This window comes from Anolis carolinensis, unplaced genomic scaffold (genome assembly GCF_035594765.1).
Source record: "Anolis carolinensis isolate JA03-04 unplaced genomic scaffold, rAnoCar3.1.pri scaffold_8, whole genome shotgun sequence".
Taxonomy (NCBI): domain Eukaryota; kingdom Metazoa; phylum Chordata; class Lepidosauria; order Squamata; family Dactyloidae; genus Anolis; species Anolis carolinensis.
This window is the reverse complement of record NW_026943819.1, coordinates 16881009-16899526: the sequence shown is the minus strand read 5'-3', so window position 1 is coordinate 16899526 and position 18518 is coordinate 16881009. Positions and strand designations below refer to the sequence as shown.

Here is an 18518-nt window from a genome sequence, read left to right as displayed (position 1 = left end):
ATAATGGGAAGTTTTGTCATCAGGTGGGATGATTTCAGGTAGCCATTATTCATTTAAAGCAATAGGGGGTTACTGAGTATATTAATATATGTGTTAATTAACACTAGATGGCGCTGGTGGTTCTCCCAGTTTGGTTGGAATTTATAGTATGGTAAGAAATACCAAGTACAGACTCACATGAAATAATTATATTTAAAGTATGCCTAGACAGGCTTTACTGTGTTTCACTCTATCCTGTTTACGTCACATCCCTTACTTTGAAGTTAGTAGAAATGTGAATCTTTAGGGACACTAACTTCCCATTGGTCAGAATGTCTTTTATGGCCCCAATAAACTGGACCATGAGGTCGGAACCATTTTGGTTCTCTCTTCTCCCTTTGTTCTTCAAGCTAACAAGAAGCATCCTGCCATCTCTCCTGGCAAGATGTAACTATTTAGATGTTTGTTATTTTTCCTTTCTTATTTTTCCTTAGAAACCAGTCTAGAGTAGTCTAGACAGCTCCCAAGCCTTTCTATCTACAATGGAGTTCTTTTTACCTGAATAAATATTTTTTTGAACTTTTATTGAGACTCTGCAGCCATTGCAATCCTAAATAGACAAAGGCTTCTCTTGCTCGCCCACGTGTAAGTAACTGTTGCATTTGAAAGCTTTGCTTTTGCTACTCTGCTGTTTTTGGTGGAATCTCCCCCAGAGAGGGTTAAATTGAGTCTAACCGCTCAGAAATTGCCACAACAGATAGATCACATCAGCTCGGGTTTCTTAGATATGGTTATCATGATTTTTTATGGGCAAGCAGATGGCAACTGATATATGGCATATGTTCTGTATCTCAAAAACTACAGCTAATGGGGGGAAATAGGTGCCATTTTTGGAATCAGCAGGTCAAATATACCCAAATACAGGTCTAACGTTTGAGGTACCAAAATGTGTTTTGGCCAGTGAGAAAGGTGGAGAAGAGGGAATGAGATCATGTTTTAATTGCTTGACTAATAGAAGAAAAGACTGAAAAAAGTACAACGTATGTTATATTTTAGCAAATAATAAAATAGCACATGAAGGATTTGAAATGTGCAAACTATAAATGTTGTAATATGTAGAACAGGCAAGGGCTTAAGTGGATTAAGTGGAAGCGGCTTGAGGCTGTTAGGAATTGTGGGAGTTTGGAGTCCAAACCACCTGGAGGGCCAAAGTTTGCCCATTCCTGGTGTAGAAGGTTGCCAGTTCTGACATTCTTCCTGCTCCGCTCCTTTCCACACAATCATAGAATCATAGAATAGTAGAGTTGGAGGAGACCTCATGAGCCATCCAGTCCAACCCCCTGCCAAGAAGCAGGAAATTGCATTCAAAGCACCCCCGACAGATGGCCATCCAGCCTCTGTTTAAATTTGAACTCAATTGAAGTAAGCTGGGGACAAAAGGGGAAAGTGGAGGAGAAAGAAACTAGGGTTTTTAAAAAGCAATTGGGGTGACAATTGGGGGTACAGTTGTGCAGTCTTATCCCATTGAATCTGCATTTTATGAATGTCACAATTTTTTATGGGTGGGAAGAAAAATTGGCTCATTTAACTGGTTTTCACCATTGCTGGCCTCTTTTAAGGGCACCTGTCCAATTTCCAGCCTTATATCATAAAGCGGGGGGGACTTGGACCTTCCTTGTATGGAGCCTGGTCCTCCTTTGCCAAAAGCTGCAGAGTGACGAGTGTGTTAATTATTCTGCAGGGAGAGATGCAACTCTAAGTAATGGGTTTTTAAAATATACATATATATACTTTTTGTTGAAAGGCAGCCAAGAGAAAACCCTGAGTTGAGAACAGGGGAAAAGCATGGAAGGTCTCAAGAATGCACAAGGTATTTGCCAGTTTCACCCAGTTCCCATCCAACCCTGAGAAAGAGCCGTGCTGCTTGTCCTCCTCCATCTTGAGCTCCCTTGTTGTGGTTCTGGTTGCTACATACAGAGGAGGTCTAATGGCACCAGAGCTGACAGGACATGAAGTCACTTTGGAAAGCTGCCCCAGCACTTGGCGTGACGATCCTGGGGAAAGAAAGCTGGGTTTTGTGAGTCAGAAACATTCGTTTCTTGGGCCACAACAAGGTGGAGGAAAAAGGTAGGGATGCAAACACAACACGGGGATACTATGGATATTGTGAGAAAGCCAAGGAAGACAGCGAGTGCTGCAGAAAGGCCGTTTAACCCCGAATGGCAACAAAGACCACGAAACTGCTCCAATGGATATGAAAAATCTGACTGTTTCAGCCCAGAGCTTGGAAAAGTAACCTTTGGAACTAGCATTCTATTGGCTGTGTTGATTGGGACTGTACTGGGAGTTATAGTCCCAAACGTTAACTTTCTCTTTTTAAAATGTATCTTTATATTAGCAGTAAAACAGCAATAATAATAATCGGCGCATTGGGTGCCGTGCCGAAAGACCTCAGCCGGAATTTGGAAACAATAGACATTGACAAAATCACGATCTGCCAACTGCAAAAGGCCACCCTACTGGGATCTGCACGCATCATCCGAAAATACATCACACAGTCCTAGACACTTGGGAAGTGTTTGACTTGTGATTTTGTGATACGAAATCCAGCATTATCTATCTTGTTTGCTGTGTCATAATAAAATAACAGTAATATGGAGCCCCCAATGGTGCAGCGGATTAAACCGCTGAGCTGATGAACTTGCTGACCGAAAGGTGAGTGGTTCAAATCTGGGGAGCAGAGTGAGCTCCTGCTGTTAGCCCCAGCTTCTGCCAACCTAGCAGTTCAAAAACATGCAAATATGAGTAGATCAATAGGTACCACTCTGGCGGGAAGGTAACGGCACCCCATGCAGTCATTGTGTTATCTTTAGTGTACAATTAAAGCGAGGAAAACAGAAATAGTTGCAGAAATAGTGAAGTGAAGAAGAGAGGAAAATTGAAAAAGAGAGGAAAATTAGGCATGGAAAATAGAGAAAGAGTTGAAAGATATATATATATATATATATATATATATATATATATATATATATATATATAAAATAAAAAATTGAAAAAAAGAACTTGACTTCCCATGATCTTCTTTGGGGACTGTTGTTCGTAGCATTTGCCGATGTTCATTCTTCTTCCAATCTAGCCGTCTTGATATTATGCTTTTTTTCATACATCGGATAAGTCTATTTTTAGGGTGTGGCCATTTTTTTTAATAAAATCTCCGAAGCCTGACCAGTCTGTTTTTCCCTTTTCATGTCTAAGTTTTTGTGTCAGACTGTTCATTTGAATGATGTCAAATAATCTTAAGATCCAATCTTCAGTAGTGGGGACTTTTTTTTTTGCTTCCATACCTTAACAAGAACAAGTCTTGTCGCAATCCCTATGAGGAAGAGTACTTTGTCTTGGTTTTTATTAAGCTTTATGCTAGAAATACCCAGCAAATATGTTTCCGATAATAGGGGGAGGTTTTTTTTGTAATATTTTTTGTGTTGCTTTATGGATCTTCTTCCAGTAATCTTTAATTTTTTTACACTTCCACCATTGGTGGTAGAAGGTGCCTATTTCTTTGTTGCATTTCCAACATTTGTTTGAGATATGCTTATTAAATTTTGCTAGCTTGGCTGGGGTATAATGCCATCTGAAGAACGATTTATACCAATTTTCTTGTACTTCTATGGCTGAGGTGAGTTTCAGTTTTTTGTTCCAAATTTCCTCCCATTGGTCAATATTTATATTGTGTCCGAGATCTCTGGCCCATTTTACTTGACAGTTTTTAACCTGTTCTTCTTCCGTTGGCCATTGTAATAATGATTGATACAGCAGCTTTTTTTTCTTTTCGCATGATAATTTCCCATAAGTTTTGTTCTTGTGTAAATCCTTTTTTTGAGTCCTCTTGGGCTATATATTTTTCAAATATTACACAATGACATCCAACCTACTGCTGCTATAACACTAAAACTAAATATCTCCTAGAAATAACAGAACATAAATACAAAGGTAAAACATGCATATACACATGAAAACAAAACAAACAAATCAAACGACTAACTCACAAACCTCTTACTCGCAACCTGATAGTACAGTCCCAGATACAACCCCTCTCTAACATTTCCAGGTAAATCTCAGCATGAGATGGAGAGGAAGGTGAAATGTTTGCTGAGACACTTGAGTGGCCTCTAGTGTCCAAAGGCAGCAGCAGGCCACACAATGCTGCAATTCAGTGGCTCAAGGCAGACAATCCGCAATGCCTGGGCCGGTCTTACAATGCCTCCGGCAGAAAATGTACAAGGTCATGCATGGGACGCCGAATAGTTATTTCTGTATTACTGTGGCTACTTTTTATTGCCAAGTGCTTGTGGGCCAAAAGTCACTTGGCCAATTTTGTGGATTGTTCACCTTGACTTGAGTCCGTGAAAAAAGATGTACCGTATATACTCGAGTATAAGCTGACTTGAATATAAGCCGAGGCACCTAATTTTACCACAAAAAAACTGGGATAACTTATTGACTCGAGTATAAGCCGAGGGTGCTGTCAGGACCCAGGCTGCAGAGCACCAATAACCTTACACAGAGGCCAGTCTCTATCTAATATCTTTATTAAAGGAATATATAAAGTCAATAAAAACAAGTGAAGAATAAAGTTCAGAAATAGACCTTTCAGGAAAGGTCAAATATAGTCCAGGAAAATAATGTCCAATATGTGATATTAAGGTCCAAAGTTATAATCCAATAACCGAAACACACACTTTGCCGAGCAAAGTGCGGGGAAATGACAAGGTCTTTTAGTCCATTGGAGCTTGACAACAAGGCTGGAAAACAAACTAGATTCTTGGCAACAAGACTTGATACGAGGCGACAAGAAGCAAGAACAAGGTCCGTGGCGAGGTCCGGGGAACAAGGCAGGCTTGGAACTTGGTCCTGGAAACAAGGAACTGGGGTTGCGTAGTCCACACACGATCTCACTCCTCAAGCTGACGAGTTGACTCCGCAAGGTTTCCTTCGCGGCAAAACACCTAAATAGGGCCTCGTTTCCCGCCGAAAGAACACTTTCCCTGGAGAACTAAAAGTGAAACCCAACTCTGTCCAGATGCATGACTCCTTAGAATTTCCCAAGGGAAGCAGACCTAATCAGCTAATTGTTTGGCTGCGATTCTGGCGCTCCGGCGATTCGCCTCCCTAGTTCCTCTATCTCTATTATAATTATCCCTACGAGAAAACGGGGGAGAATTCTGCCCAAGGCTTGTTTGGCTGACTTGAGGACAAACATCCTCCAGGTGCAGGGGCTCCGATTCTGGCTGAACCGGTGGAAATCCCATGTTTTCCTCCTCATCTGCCACAATAGTACTAGGAACGGGACTACAAGGCCCATGAGACATCACAGGTGGGAAATGCAGCAGCTACGGGTGAATTTCAAAATAAAAATAGATACCAATAAAATTTCATTAATCGAAGCATCAGTAGGTTAAATGTTTTTGAATATTTACCATATTTCAAAGAAAAACAATAAACTAGCTCTATAAGTGGAAAAGTAGGGGCAACAAAAACAATATTATTTACTTCATTTCTACCCCGCCTAGGCGGCTTACAAATCCAGCAAAAATTCAATGCCGCACAGGTAAACAATAAAATACATCTGATCAAAATATAAGCAATAAAACACATAAGAGTTAAGGTACAATACTTACATTACCCAATGAATAAGTGTACCCAGGATTTGAGGGTTGAATTTGAAATTGTGTATAAAGGGTATCTTTCTTAATTCCAAAACTACTTATACTGCCTGGAAGACACATTATGTATGGTGCCTGGAAGCTGGAAAGTATATTGGTTTGTTTCCTCATGTGGATGCTTTTGGTGGGAGGAAAGGTCTGCTAACTGGCAAAAGCTATTTCCACACTCCAGGCATTTATGCGGATTCTCTGTGTGGGTATCAACAATAACATAACAACAACAACAACAACAACAACAACAACTTCATTTGGATCCCACCCTATCTCCCCATGGGGACTCAGGCCGGCTTCCAACATAGCAACAGGCAAACATTCAATGCTTATATAAACAATGAAAAGCTAGATATAGATCTATAATTATAGATACTAATTTCACATATGCATTTCCCCCTGAAACATTTGCAAATCCCCTCTGTGTGTGTGTGTGTGTGTGTGTGTGTGTGTGTGTGTGCATTTCCCTCCTGTAATATAGGTAGGTAAGAATATATTCATATCTAACCAGACATCTCTCTTTATATAGATATTTGCAGAGACTTGCAAACATATGAGGGGAAATTCATATATAAAATTAATGTATATAGAAGGTTGCCAGTTCAAATCCACGAGACAGGGTGAGCTCTCATCTGTCAGCTTTAGCTTGCAGGGACAAGCCTCCCAGCTAACACATCTCAGTGTCCCCTGGGCAATATCTCTGTAGACTGCCAATTCTCTCACACCAGAAGCAACTTGCAGTATTTATTTATTTATTTACTTACTTACTTACTACATTTATATCCTGCTTTTCTCACCCCAGAGGGGACTCAGAGCGGCTTACAAATCAAATGTACATACAATATATTATTAGTATAGCACAATATGAGCATTAAATTACTATATTCAGCGCAGAAAATCTGGGCAAAACTGATCTCCGATGTCGCGGTTGACTGTGCTGGGGATGCTTTTAACTAATAGTGTTTTTTTATATCCAAGGTGTTCCCTGCTTGGGTTTTAATAATGCTGTACTTACTTGGTTTTATCTTGTTTTTAATTATGTTGGTGCTAATCCATGAAATATGTAGTATTTGAAGGGCATATCCTGACATTGATATTTGCAGCATTTTAATGTTTTAATGATTTATATAGGGTTTTAATGGCATGTTTTATATTGTATTTGATGGTCTGGCTTTTGTGTATTTGTTTGTCTTGCATGCGAAAGACCTATGGTCTATGCATTAAATAAAAATTTGGAATTTACTATATTGTACTATATCATTATATGGTAATATTATTAGTAATATTACATTTAATATATAATATAATAATTTATATTATTATATTATTATTAGTATAATATGGTACAGTAGAGTCTCACTTATCCAACATCCGCTTATCCAACGTTCTGGATTATCCAACGCATTTTTGTAGTCAATGTTTTCAATACATCATGACATTTTGGTGCTAAATTCATAAATACAGTAATTACTACGTAGCATTACTGCCTATTGAACTCCTTTTTCTGTCAAATTTGTTGTATAACATGATGTTTTGGTGCTTAATTTATAAAATCATAACCTAATTTGATGTCTAATAGGCTTCTCCTTAATCTCTCCTTATTATCCAACATATTCGCTTATCCAACGTTCTGCCGGCCCGTTTATGTTGGATAAGTGAGACTCTACTGTATTACATTATAATATTATTATCAATATTATAAGTATATATAATATGTTCTCAAGTGGCTTCTGACACGATAAAAAAATGAAATTGTCCATGCCAGATTGGGATAGTTGGAAGCTGAAGAACAGTGTTTCCCAAACTTTGGTCTTATCATTGTTTCGGATTTCATCCACCAGATCATTGGACAAGGCAGTAGTGACTTCTGGGAGTTGAAGTCCAAAACACTTGGAAGACCAGAGCTTGGGAAACACTGTTGTAGATGATAGAATGGTGTCCCTTGGTCAAGAAATAGAAGGTCCCACCTCCCTCAAGTTACTTGTGTGCACTTTTGGATCCTTGCCATCAGGAACCATTGTCAAACCACTGACTTCAGAGTAGCCACAACAAGGCTCTCGAGAGTCTTTGGAGGTGAGCGCTTGGAGAACTGCAGAATGCAACCGCAGCCCATTGGTATTCCAGCTGCAAGCAGGGCAAAGGCGGCGATAGCAAGTATTGACAGTTTTACAAGCCATGTGCCACTTATGTGCAAGGATTTTTTAAATAAAAACTTAATTGGTACTAAAGCAAGCAGATGCTAATTATAACTCTCAAGCAGGACCTTCATAAATGCCGTCATTTTCCCTGAAAAGAAGAAAGGAGGGGGGACCCTTTTCAGCTGCACTTTACAAAATGTCCCAGCCCTCTCTGAGGATTCATTGGTGCCTGTGCTCTTGACAACAATGTTTTGTATACACACACATCTGAATTGATGAAATTAGATCCCTATAAATCCCAGCTGCATAGTGATGGCTATTTAACAAGTGTATTGCTGCTTCAGAGCTAATTTGCACTGAGTTCAGAAATCAGGACTCAATGTAAAATATTTCAGGATGCAGGAACTACATATATTGGTATATAGTGGCTAACCGGGTGCTTTCAATGATAGGCAATGATAGGCTGTGGCGCAGGCTGGTGAGCAGCCTGCTGCAATAAATCACTCATGAGTTCGAGGCCAGCCCATGGCGGGGTGAGCACCCGTCAATTAAAAATTAAAAATAGCCCCTGCTCGTTGCTGACCTAGCAACCCGAAAGATAGTTGCATCTATCAAGTAGGAAATAAGGTACCACTTATAAAAGTGGGGAGGCAAGTTTAACTAATTTATGACTTGGAATGAGGAAGTGCTGTCAGAGTGGATGATGAAGCAGCTGCTCCGCCCTGTGGCCAGAATCGAACATCCCCGCAGGAGAAGGTTAAATTGCCTCTGCGTCTGTCTGTCTCGGTCTCTGTTTGATGTGTTTATGGGCATTGAATGTTTGCCCTATGTGTGTACAATGTGATCCACCCTGAGTCCCCTTCGGGGTGAGAAGGGCGGAATATAAATACTGTAAATAAATAAATAAATCTCCAAGAAGTGGAAATCAGTGGCCCAAGCAATGGGGAGGACACTTCACCCCAAAATAGTGGAATGAGGTGGTTGGATTGGGACCTCCCAGTTCATCCAGGAAGTCCAGAAGCAAAGCAGGAAGCAACCCAGTTAGTCTTCCATATGTAGAGATGTATGCTGTACACAGGGCCGGCCCAAGGTAATTTTCAAGTATAGGCGAACAGAATTTTGGCAACCCCCCCTCCCCTCAAACCAATCCCTGAAAAATAAAAGAGTTGGATAAGCGAAAATGTTGGATAATAAGGAGGGATTAAGGAAAAGCCTAAATAAAGAACAACACTATGAAAACAGGGGAAATCCAGACAGGAAACAGTCAGGGCCAGCTAACACCTCCCAACCAAAGATGCTCCCAGGGAGGAAGCAGCCAGGCTTTGAATCTGCAAGGTGATTAAATGCTAATCAAGCTGGCCAATTCCAACATTCACACTAGACTCAAACAGACAAGAGCTCTTTCTCCCACCCTGGACATTCTACAGATATAGAAACCTCACTTACCTAGCTTCCAACAGAACTCAGAACCTCTGAGGATGCCTGCCATAGATGTGGGTGAAACATCAGGAGAGAATGCTTCTGGAACATGGCCAGGCAGCCTGGAGACCTGGCTTCGAGGAAGGGGCGAGAAGAAAGGTGTTCACCACTTTGGGGAGCAGAGAAGCGGTGTTTCTCTGCTCTGCAAAGTGGCAAACGTCTTCCTTTTCTCCTGGCTGTATAAATAGGGTTGAGCCAGTGTGACAGTGGTGTGAGCATTGGACTATGACTCTGGAGACCAGGATTCAATATCCAATCCAACTAGATCTGAGGGTGATAGGAGCTGAAGCTCATCAGCTGTACATTTTTTAAAAGGTCCCATTATATGACTATACATTTTCTAATTCATAAAATTAAAAACCAAATAGTATGTATTCTAATAAATTGCATTACAAAGTACCTAACCTAGGTACCGCTAGGTATATACGTTTATGTATAAGGAAAACGCTGATTTGTGCAACCCCAGCCTTTTGCTGTTTAGTGTATTCTGCATGGGGAGGTTCCTTATGAGTGCCAAACCTTGTTTTGGGCTGCAGGCACTTGCACAAGTTGGAACTTTTGCAAAACAGAAATTGGAAGTCTTGCAAACAGGAAGGAAATGCTTACGAAACAATAGAAATCCAGGTAAGTGCCAGGATTTATCTGTGAAACTGTGGAGTTATCTGGAATTTTTAAAAAATTAAAAAGGGAAGTGAATTGGGCAAAAGTGGGAAGTATTCCGCCAAAGGAAATTTAGTATAATGCCAAGTTTTTAATTTTTTGTGGTTTTTCTATACATTATAACTGTATTCTCAATTTGCTTATGACACAATAAATAAATTGAAGGATCTTGACCATTGCCTCCATGTAGTTTTCTAATTCATTAAGCAGAACAAGACAACTTTCACAGGCAACCAAGTCTGGTGAATAGCAATACCAAGAAACATGGCAGACCTCTGTGATTCTTCTCAAGCCCGTTTATTGCCACCACTTATGGAAGTCAGAACTCTAAATCTCACATGCAATGCTCTTTTCTGTGCCCTATGCCAATGCTACTCAAAGTGGTAATGCTCAGAACAGTTAGTTTTTGCAGATACCCACTGAATTATCCTGTCCCCATGGCTACTGGCAAATTCCATGAGATTCTGGGAACAATGTCCAAACAATTAACTTCTCCAAGTTCTGAAAAGTATAGAGAATATATTACCAATTAGGCCATGCTCCAGATTTTTTTTTTTTCGTGTCAGGAGCAACTTGAGAAACTGCAAGTTGCTTCTGGTGTGAGAGAATTGGCCATCTGCAAGGACGTTGCCCAAGGAACGCCTGGATATTTTGATGTTTTGACCATCTTTGTGGGAGGTTTCTCTCGTCTCCCTGCATTCAGCTGGTGCTGATAGAGGGAGCTCATCCACACTTTCCCCGGGTTGGATTCAAACCGGCAACCTTCAGGTTAGCAACCCAACCTTCAAGTCATCCGTCTTGCCAGCACAAGGGTTTAACCCACTGTGCCACTGAGTGCTCTAGATTATTTGACTACAAACCCCATCATTCTTAGCCATCACAGCCACCAGGTAGGGCTGAGAGAACAGTACATCAACATATCTGAGAAACTGGGTTGCTGTGAGTTTTCCAGGCTGTATGGCAATGACATTTCACCCACATCTATGGCAGGCCATCCTCAGAGGCTGTGAGGTCTGTTGGAAGCTAGGCAAGCAGGGTTTACCCTGTTTCCCCAAAAATAAGACATCCCGAAAAATAAGACCTAGTAGAAGTTTTGCTGAATTGCTAAATATAAAGCCTCCCCTGAAAGTAAGACCTAGCAAAGTTTTTGTTTGGAAGCATGCCCAGCACCCGCCAAACAGAACACCAGAGCATGCAGGATTGGTAAATGTACATACCAGTTGTACATGGAAATAATGTAACAAGAAATTCTTGATAGGATTCAGTTGTCTGGTTATGCTGGTTTGTGATGACAACTAGTGTACAGTATAGAATAAATGTTCTTTTTTTTTGTTCAACAATAAATGTGAATTCTTCTTCATGGAAAAATAAGACATCCCCTGAAAATAAGACCTAGCATCTTTGGGAGCAAAAATTAATATAAGACACTGTCTTATTTTCGGGGAAACACGGTATATATCTGTGGAAGTTTATATATTTGTGGACATTTATATATCTCAGAAGACAAGGGAATTCCAGAAAGGAAACCATCAGAGCCAGTTAACACCTCCCAACAAAGGATTCCCCTAGGCAGGAGGCAGGCAGGCTTTGAAGCTGCAAGACCATTCAATGCTAATCAAAGTGGCCAGTTGCCACATTCACACGCCTCAGGCAGATATGACTTATTTCTCCCACCCTGATCATTATTCTATAGAAATATAAACCCCACTTGGAGAGAATGCATCTGGAACATGGCCATACAGCCCAGAAAACTCACAGCAACCCAGTGATTCTGGCCATGAAAGCCTTCGACAACATTGATTGAGATAACACTATCCTAGACACATCCCTCAATAAGTATCCCCTGCAGTACGTTTTTTTAATGGCTTTGCTCTCCTCTTTTGCTTCCCCCTCCCAATCTCAGTTCTGGAATTTGTAACTTTCCACTTCTTTCTTGGAGACAGAAAGTGCAAGGAGTCGGTTCTCAAGAAGGCTAAGTTGGATGCTTTCCCAATACAATGAGCCTGGGGTTTCTTTGACAAGCCAGAAGGGAAAGAGCCGGCACCCCGCCTGCCCGCCCTCCTGCTTCAAGTGCCTTGTTTGAGCCTGTACTCAGAGTCTTGGCAACCTGAAATGATCTGCAGTCGCTGTAGCAACAAATGACTAAATAATGGCAATTAGCTGAAATAGCACAGGGAAAGAGGCCAAGGCAAACAACGCCAAATTACCTGCAATTCCTCATCTGCAACATTCACACATTAGCAACCCCCCTCCGAAAAAAGCCAATCTTTTAATTAAAATTAATTGCTCATTACCTTATCCTCCCCTCCCTGTACCCTTCTGTGAAGCATAACAAAATCACATGAAGCATACTGAGCATGAGACTACCTGTCAGGAATCCCTTCCAGAGGAAGCAAGAGCCAAGGCAAACAACGTCTCTTGTGTCTTGCGATGACAAGGACGTGGTCCAATTTGCCTTTCAGCTTGTTGCACCCCAGGCGGAGAGGTGTTCAGGGAGCAGCCACGGCCAGGTGCTGCATAACATGGAGTCATGCTTCCTGCTGAGCTTAGCTGGTTTTATTGTCTGTTTTGCTAGAATCTACTGGAGCTTTTGGCAGCTGAAGTAGTACCTCTCCTCCTCCAGCTTCGACAGACATGAGATTGATGGAAAGATGCATGGCCATCCCTTGCTGGAGACATGCTCCACAGATATGCCATTGAGACCTTTCTTGCGGCTCATGATAGTATCACTGATCTGGGAAGGACTTGCAAGGTTTTTAAAAATGCTGGCACAGCAGGCAATGGCCAGGAGATTCATATTTGATAGGGCATGACATCATAGAGCTGGATGAGACCACAAGGGTCATCCAGTCGAACCCCTTGCTATCCAGGAAAATACAATCTCCCAATTAAGGAAACTCCACTGGACTCACAAGCAGCATATTCCGCTACCAAACAGCTCTTACAGTCAGGAAGTTCTTAATGTTTAGGTGGAATATCTTTTCCTGCAAATTGAATTGATTGTTCTCTAGAGCAGCAGATAACCAATTTACCCCATCTTCAATGTGACATCCTTTAAAATATTTAAACATGGCTATCATGTCCCCTTTCAGCCTTCTTTTCTCCAAGCAAAACATACCCAGCTCCCTAAGCCACTCCTCATTTGGTTTTCAAGCAGAGGCTGCATGATCTTTTGTCTACAGTGTTCCCTCACTTATCGTGGGGGTTAGGTTCCAGGACCACCCGCAATAAGTGAAAATCCACAAAGTAGGGACCCTATATTTAATATTTATACATTATTTTAGTAGTTATGCACTATTTTACGTCTTTATCAACCAATTGTGTGTTGATAAATCTCCTTCTTCTCTTCCTGTTGCTGCTTGGGCTCCTTTTCTCTCCCTTTGGCTTCTCCTTCCTCCCTTCCTTAGGCTGTAAATTGTAATTTTTTATGATTTATAATAGTCTTAGAGTTTGAAAAACAGCGAATCTGTGAAAAGTGAACTGTGAAGTAGTGAAGGAACACTGTATTCTGCTTTGCATGGCAGAATGGGGTTGGACTGGATGGCCGTTGTGGCCTCTTCCAACTATGTTTTGGACTTCAGCTCCCACAGTTCCTGACATCTGGTAAGCTGGCTGGGATTTCTGGGAGTTGAAGTCCAAAACATTTGGAGGCCCAAAGGTTGGGAACCACTGATCTGACAAGAGCTGAGAACCCAAGATGGAATACTGCTGACATGGGAGTAGGGAATCTTAAGCTGACTTGTGTTCAAGTTACTGATTTTTGTGTTTGAAATCCTATGATTTGCTTTGCATTGTTTGTTGCAATTAATTGCAGTTTAGTCAGCTTATGCTTATGGTAACCCTGTTAATAACACCCCATTTAATATTTTGAAATCTCAAGGCCATAAATCAATCTACCTGCATTGCGGTTTTCCTCTTTTCTTTCTGCTTTCTACTTTATGGAGCATCATTATATTTTCCAGTTTTTTTATCATGTCAGAAGTGACTTGAGAACTCACAAGCTAGAGCTGACAGACAGGAGCTCACCACATCTTGCAGAGTCGAATCGGCAACCTTCAGGTCAACAGTCCATCCAGAACAAGGGTTTAACTCATTGTGCCACTGAGGCTCTGTATTTCCCAGTGAATCATACTTTCTCATTGTATGTCCAAAATACAATAGCCCGTGTTTAGTTATTTTGGCTTCTAAGTGAGGCTCTTTTTCCCTGTTTATCTCTTGGGTGAAATCCTTAGAACCCATCACCAAATTTCAAATGTAATTAAAAGACACAGAAGCACAATTGATGTATGAAAAATCCAAAGGAAAGGACATGCAAAGGGAACGTAAGCACAGCAAACAAGAGATAGCTTTTTTTTTCTTTGTCTCATTTTGCCCCTTCCCTGTAACTACAGCTCTGAAAGTCTACAACCTTCTCTAATCCCTTGAGCCAAACCTGAACATCATGGCTGTTATAATTTAAGCATGATTAATCCTGACCCCAAAGCAGAATATATTATGTCTTTGTAGCTGAACTAATTCCAAATGGAGGGGACACATGCCAAGTGGAGACACAGCTGATTTACAGAAAAAAAATAGAAAAGACAGATTGTCTTTCTGTCAACAGACAGAGACGATTCTGTTTTTATTTTTCAACATGTACAGTCAGTGCCTCTTACAAGTACCAAAATCAGATCTAGGCAGATCAATATCCCCAGAATTAATTAAGTAAGGAAGACAAACAATCTGCTTGCCTTGCTGAGGTGTGTCTCTTTCCCTAAAGGCGCCTCTGTCAGTGTTTGGAGACTGAGCCTGGTTTTGTCTGCAACAAGAGCATGGCGGAGATAGGAAGCCAGCAGTAAAGTGACAGTGCCAAGGCGGTTTTATAATTATGGAATTCCTTCTTCCCTTTCACTTGGGTGGAATAATGCTGAGAAAATTGAAACTCTGATCCATTCTAATAAACAGGGATGGGGAAAGGTGCACTGCTTCTGATGCTTTATGACTACAGCATAATTTGCTGGCTAGCACTTCTGGGAGCTGCAGCTCAACATTTGGAGGACTGCAAGATCCCCATCTCTGTTGTACAGAGTTTGACTGGCTATGCACTTCTTATTTAAATCAGGTGATGAGTGCATGTGCCCCTCCCCGGATGATATTGGACTATAGCTCCCATCAGACCCCACCGTTGGTCCTGGGGTTGCAGTCAGGATTAGCCAATGGCTTTCAAGTCAGGAGTCTGGTTAATCCAATCTGAATTTTATTCCAGACTCTAAAGCAGGGGTTCCCAAACCTTTTAAACAGGAGGCCAGTTCAAGGTCCCTCAGACCGTTGGAGGGCCAGACTATAGTTGGAAAAAAAAAACTATAAACATATTCCTATGCACACTGCACATACCTTATTTTGAAGTAAAAAAAAATCAAACGGGAACAAGTACAGCCTCAATGTTAATAATAATCATAATCATACTAAAAATAATAAAGAGGGTTGGAAGAGACCCCTTGGGCCATTTAGTCCAACCCCCTTCTACCTTTGTGCACCAAAAGCACAAGCAAAGCACCCCTGACAGATGGTCGCCCAGCCTCAATGTTAACAATAATAATCATCATCATCACCACCACCACCACCACAATAATAATAATAATAATAATAATAATAATAATAATAATAATAATAATAAAGAGGGTTGGAAGAGACCCCTTGGGCCATTTAGTCCAACCCCCTTCTATCTTTATGCACCTAAAGCACAAGCAAAGCACCCCTAACAGATGGCCACCCAGCCTCAATGTTAATAATAATCATCACCATCATCATCATCATCATAAAAAGGGTTGGAAGAGACCCCCTTGGGCCATTTAGTCCAACCCCCTTCTACCTTTGTGCACCAAAAGCACAAGCAAAGCACCCCTGACAGATAGCCACCCAGCCTCAATGTTGTTGTTAATAATAATAATAATAATAATAATAATAATAATAATAATAATAATACATCACACAGCCCTAAACATTTGGGAACTTGTGATACAAAATCCAGCATATATATCTCGTTTGATGTGTTATACTGTGTCTTTGTGTCAACAACAATAACAACAACAACAATAAAGAGGATTGCAAGAGATCCCTTGGACCCTTAGTCCAGCCCCTTTCTGCCTTTGTGCATCAAAAGCACTAGCAAAGCACACCCTTGATAATTAATTATTAGTTAAATAATAATTAAAATACCATTATAAACAAGCAAAGCTCTGGAAGGCACCGGGCGACGGAGGAGGCGGGAAAGGTGCACGCGTTTCCCTCCTCCGTTGCGCCACACATGCCTACGTCGGTGGAGGAGGAGGGAGACACTGCTGCTGCGGGGGCCAGATCAATGGCTTCGATGGGCCGCATGTGGCCCCCGGGCCTTAGTTTGGGGACCCCTGCTCTAAAGGAACTATGGTGTTTTACATTCAGTACTCTGGATAGGCCCTTTAAAGTCTGAAATGAAACCCAGTGTCAACAAATGCATCCAAACTCTTAACATGGAAGCCACTGCCTCTCAATGGTTGCAAAAACTAGAATCACCATCTAACAGTGCATGATTCTCAGATGTGAGGTGATGCGTCCTTTCACACTGCACAATTATAGTATATAATTTCACTTCCGCTTCCATACTTATATCCCATGGATTCCTGAATTTTATCCTTTTAGGAAGAAACACTTAGAATGTTCATCAAGAGAGATATAGCACTTATAAAAATTACAAAGCTCAGGATTCCATAGGATGTAGCGATGGCAACTAACGTGGTGACAGAGAAAAGACAGACCTACTCAACACTTTCTTTGCCTTGGTCTTCTCCCAAAAGGAAAACAAGTATCAACACCAGGCAGGATTCTAGAGCAGATCATTAAACAGACAGACCTGTATTGGAGAGGAATGTCATGGTGAAAAGAGGACCATGAAACTAGTGCTAAGTCACATTTCCCCAACACAGGCCAACCAAGGATTGTTGATATTTGGATGACACACTTGATATAAAGGTTGAAGAATATAACCTTCCCATCTTAAGCAACAGGCTATGTTATTTTTATCACTGGCACATAGCTGTTAACCTTGACTCAAGCATCCTTACGCATGAGGGACATGGAAACAAATGAAAGTAATGGACACACATGTTCCAACAAAGTAATTGCCACTTGTAACAGCCAAAGTAAAACATACACCTGCTTTGTAGCTCCCTCTCCCATCTTTCCATCTCACAGCACTTTTCAAGTCATTTCCAACTTGGGTGTATCTCTATTGGCCATGATTAATGGTGTGCGGTTGACAACAATTAGTAAACCTGAGGCTCATAAATCTAGCCAGCATAACTTGTTAAGTGTAGGGTGTCCTTTTGGAGGAGTGTTGGGTCTATTATTTAAAACAGAGGGTGCAAAGGTATTTTTTAAAACCACCCAAGAAAATGTAGATGAGCTTTAGAGCACATACTTTTGTCATCTTAGTTCCAAAACTTCAAGCTCAAGCATCTCTAATTACACGATCTCTTGGTCTCAGATGAAAAAGATTCTGGTGATTATAGAAGACTGTATAGCACTGCATGGACTGGATGAACAAGTGACATGTTGCACATTATTCATTATCATCAACATATTTTAAAGAGAAGGGATGATAGTGCCATGATGCAGAAGGTCCCAAGTTCAATATCTCCTGTCTTCTTTTTGTAAAAGAAAAAAAAAAGGAAACACTTCCATCTAATATTTTTGAGACTGCCAGAGTAGACAATAGATATTGGAAGACAATTGTCAGAGGACTTCCAAAATCCCTAAACCTCCATGTCATTGAAACTCTCCATTTATATCAATCGTGTTTATTTTGCTTTTGAGTTTGGAGGTATTTTAGCCTTTTTATAGTTCCCCTGACATTTCATCCCAAAGGACTCTCAGAAATAGGAAGCTCATTTTCCTCATCTGGCCAGAGCTTAAGTCTCTATCAGTGCTATCTGAGGCCCCTTCCACACAGCTATATAAAATCCCACATTATCAGCTTTGAACTGGGTTATATGGCAGTGTGGACTCAGATAACCCAGTTCAAAGCAGATATTGTGGATTATCTGCCTTTATATTCTGAATTATATGGCTTTGTAGAAAGGCCCTTGGAGATGTCTCATCCGTCCCAACCCCACTTAAAGGTTTTCTGCTTGCAGGCTTTGCCCTACAGCTGGTTCCAATGTTCTCCGCTAACTTTATTGAATTTAGAAGAAAAAACAGTTTATAATTCCTGCTCCACCGCAGGACCGCTGATTAGCTACATATGACACAAACTGATTGTGGAACAGGCAGAGACAACAGCATAAAGCATAGAATTATTCAAGTTTAGACAAACAAAGCAGCAGAAAAAGAAAAAGTGAAAGGGAAGAGTTGGAAAGAAAATAGGACAGGCGTCTGCAATAGAACATCCTCTTAATGTCTAGGACTACAATACCCATTTTCTGTAGAAGAATGATGTCGCTGTTCAACACTTACACCCAGCAGGATGGAAAAGGCTAAACATGAAAGGAGGCATGCAGTTTGGAATATAGCTTTCAAATCCTAACTTAGG

The 18518-nt window shown here is 40.9% G+C and overlaps 1 protein-coding gene across 1 annotated transcript in view; it reads right to left on the bottom strand.

The window, feature by feature from the left end:
* The window catches only part of vsig10l2 (V-set and immunoglobulin domain containing 10 like 2), an 80486-nt gene extending 66809 nt beyond the window's left edge, over positions 1 to 13677 (bottom strand). Inside the window, exon 1 of the mRNA XM_062961320.1 lies at positions 12338 to 13677. The gene's annotated coding sequence lies outside the window, so the exon portion shown is untranslated. The remainder of the gene's footprint in view (positions 1 to 12337) is intronic.
* Positions 13678 to 18518: the final 4841 nt, after the last annotated feature.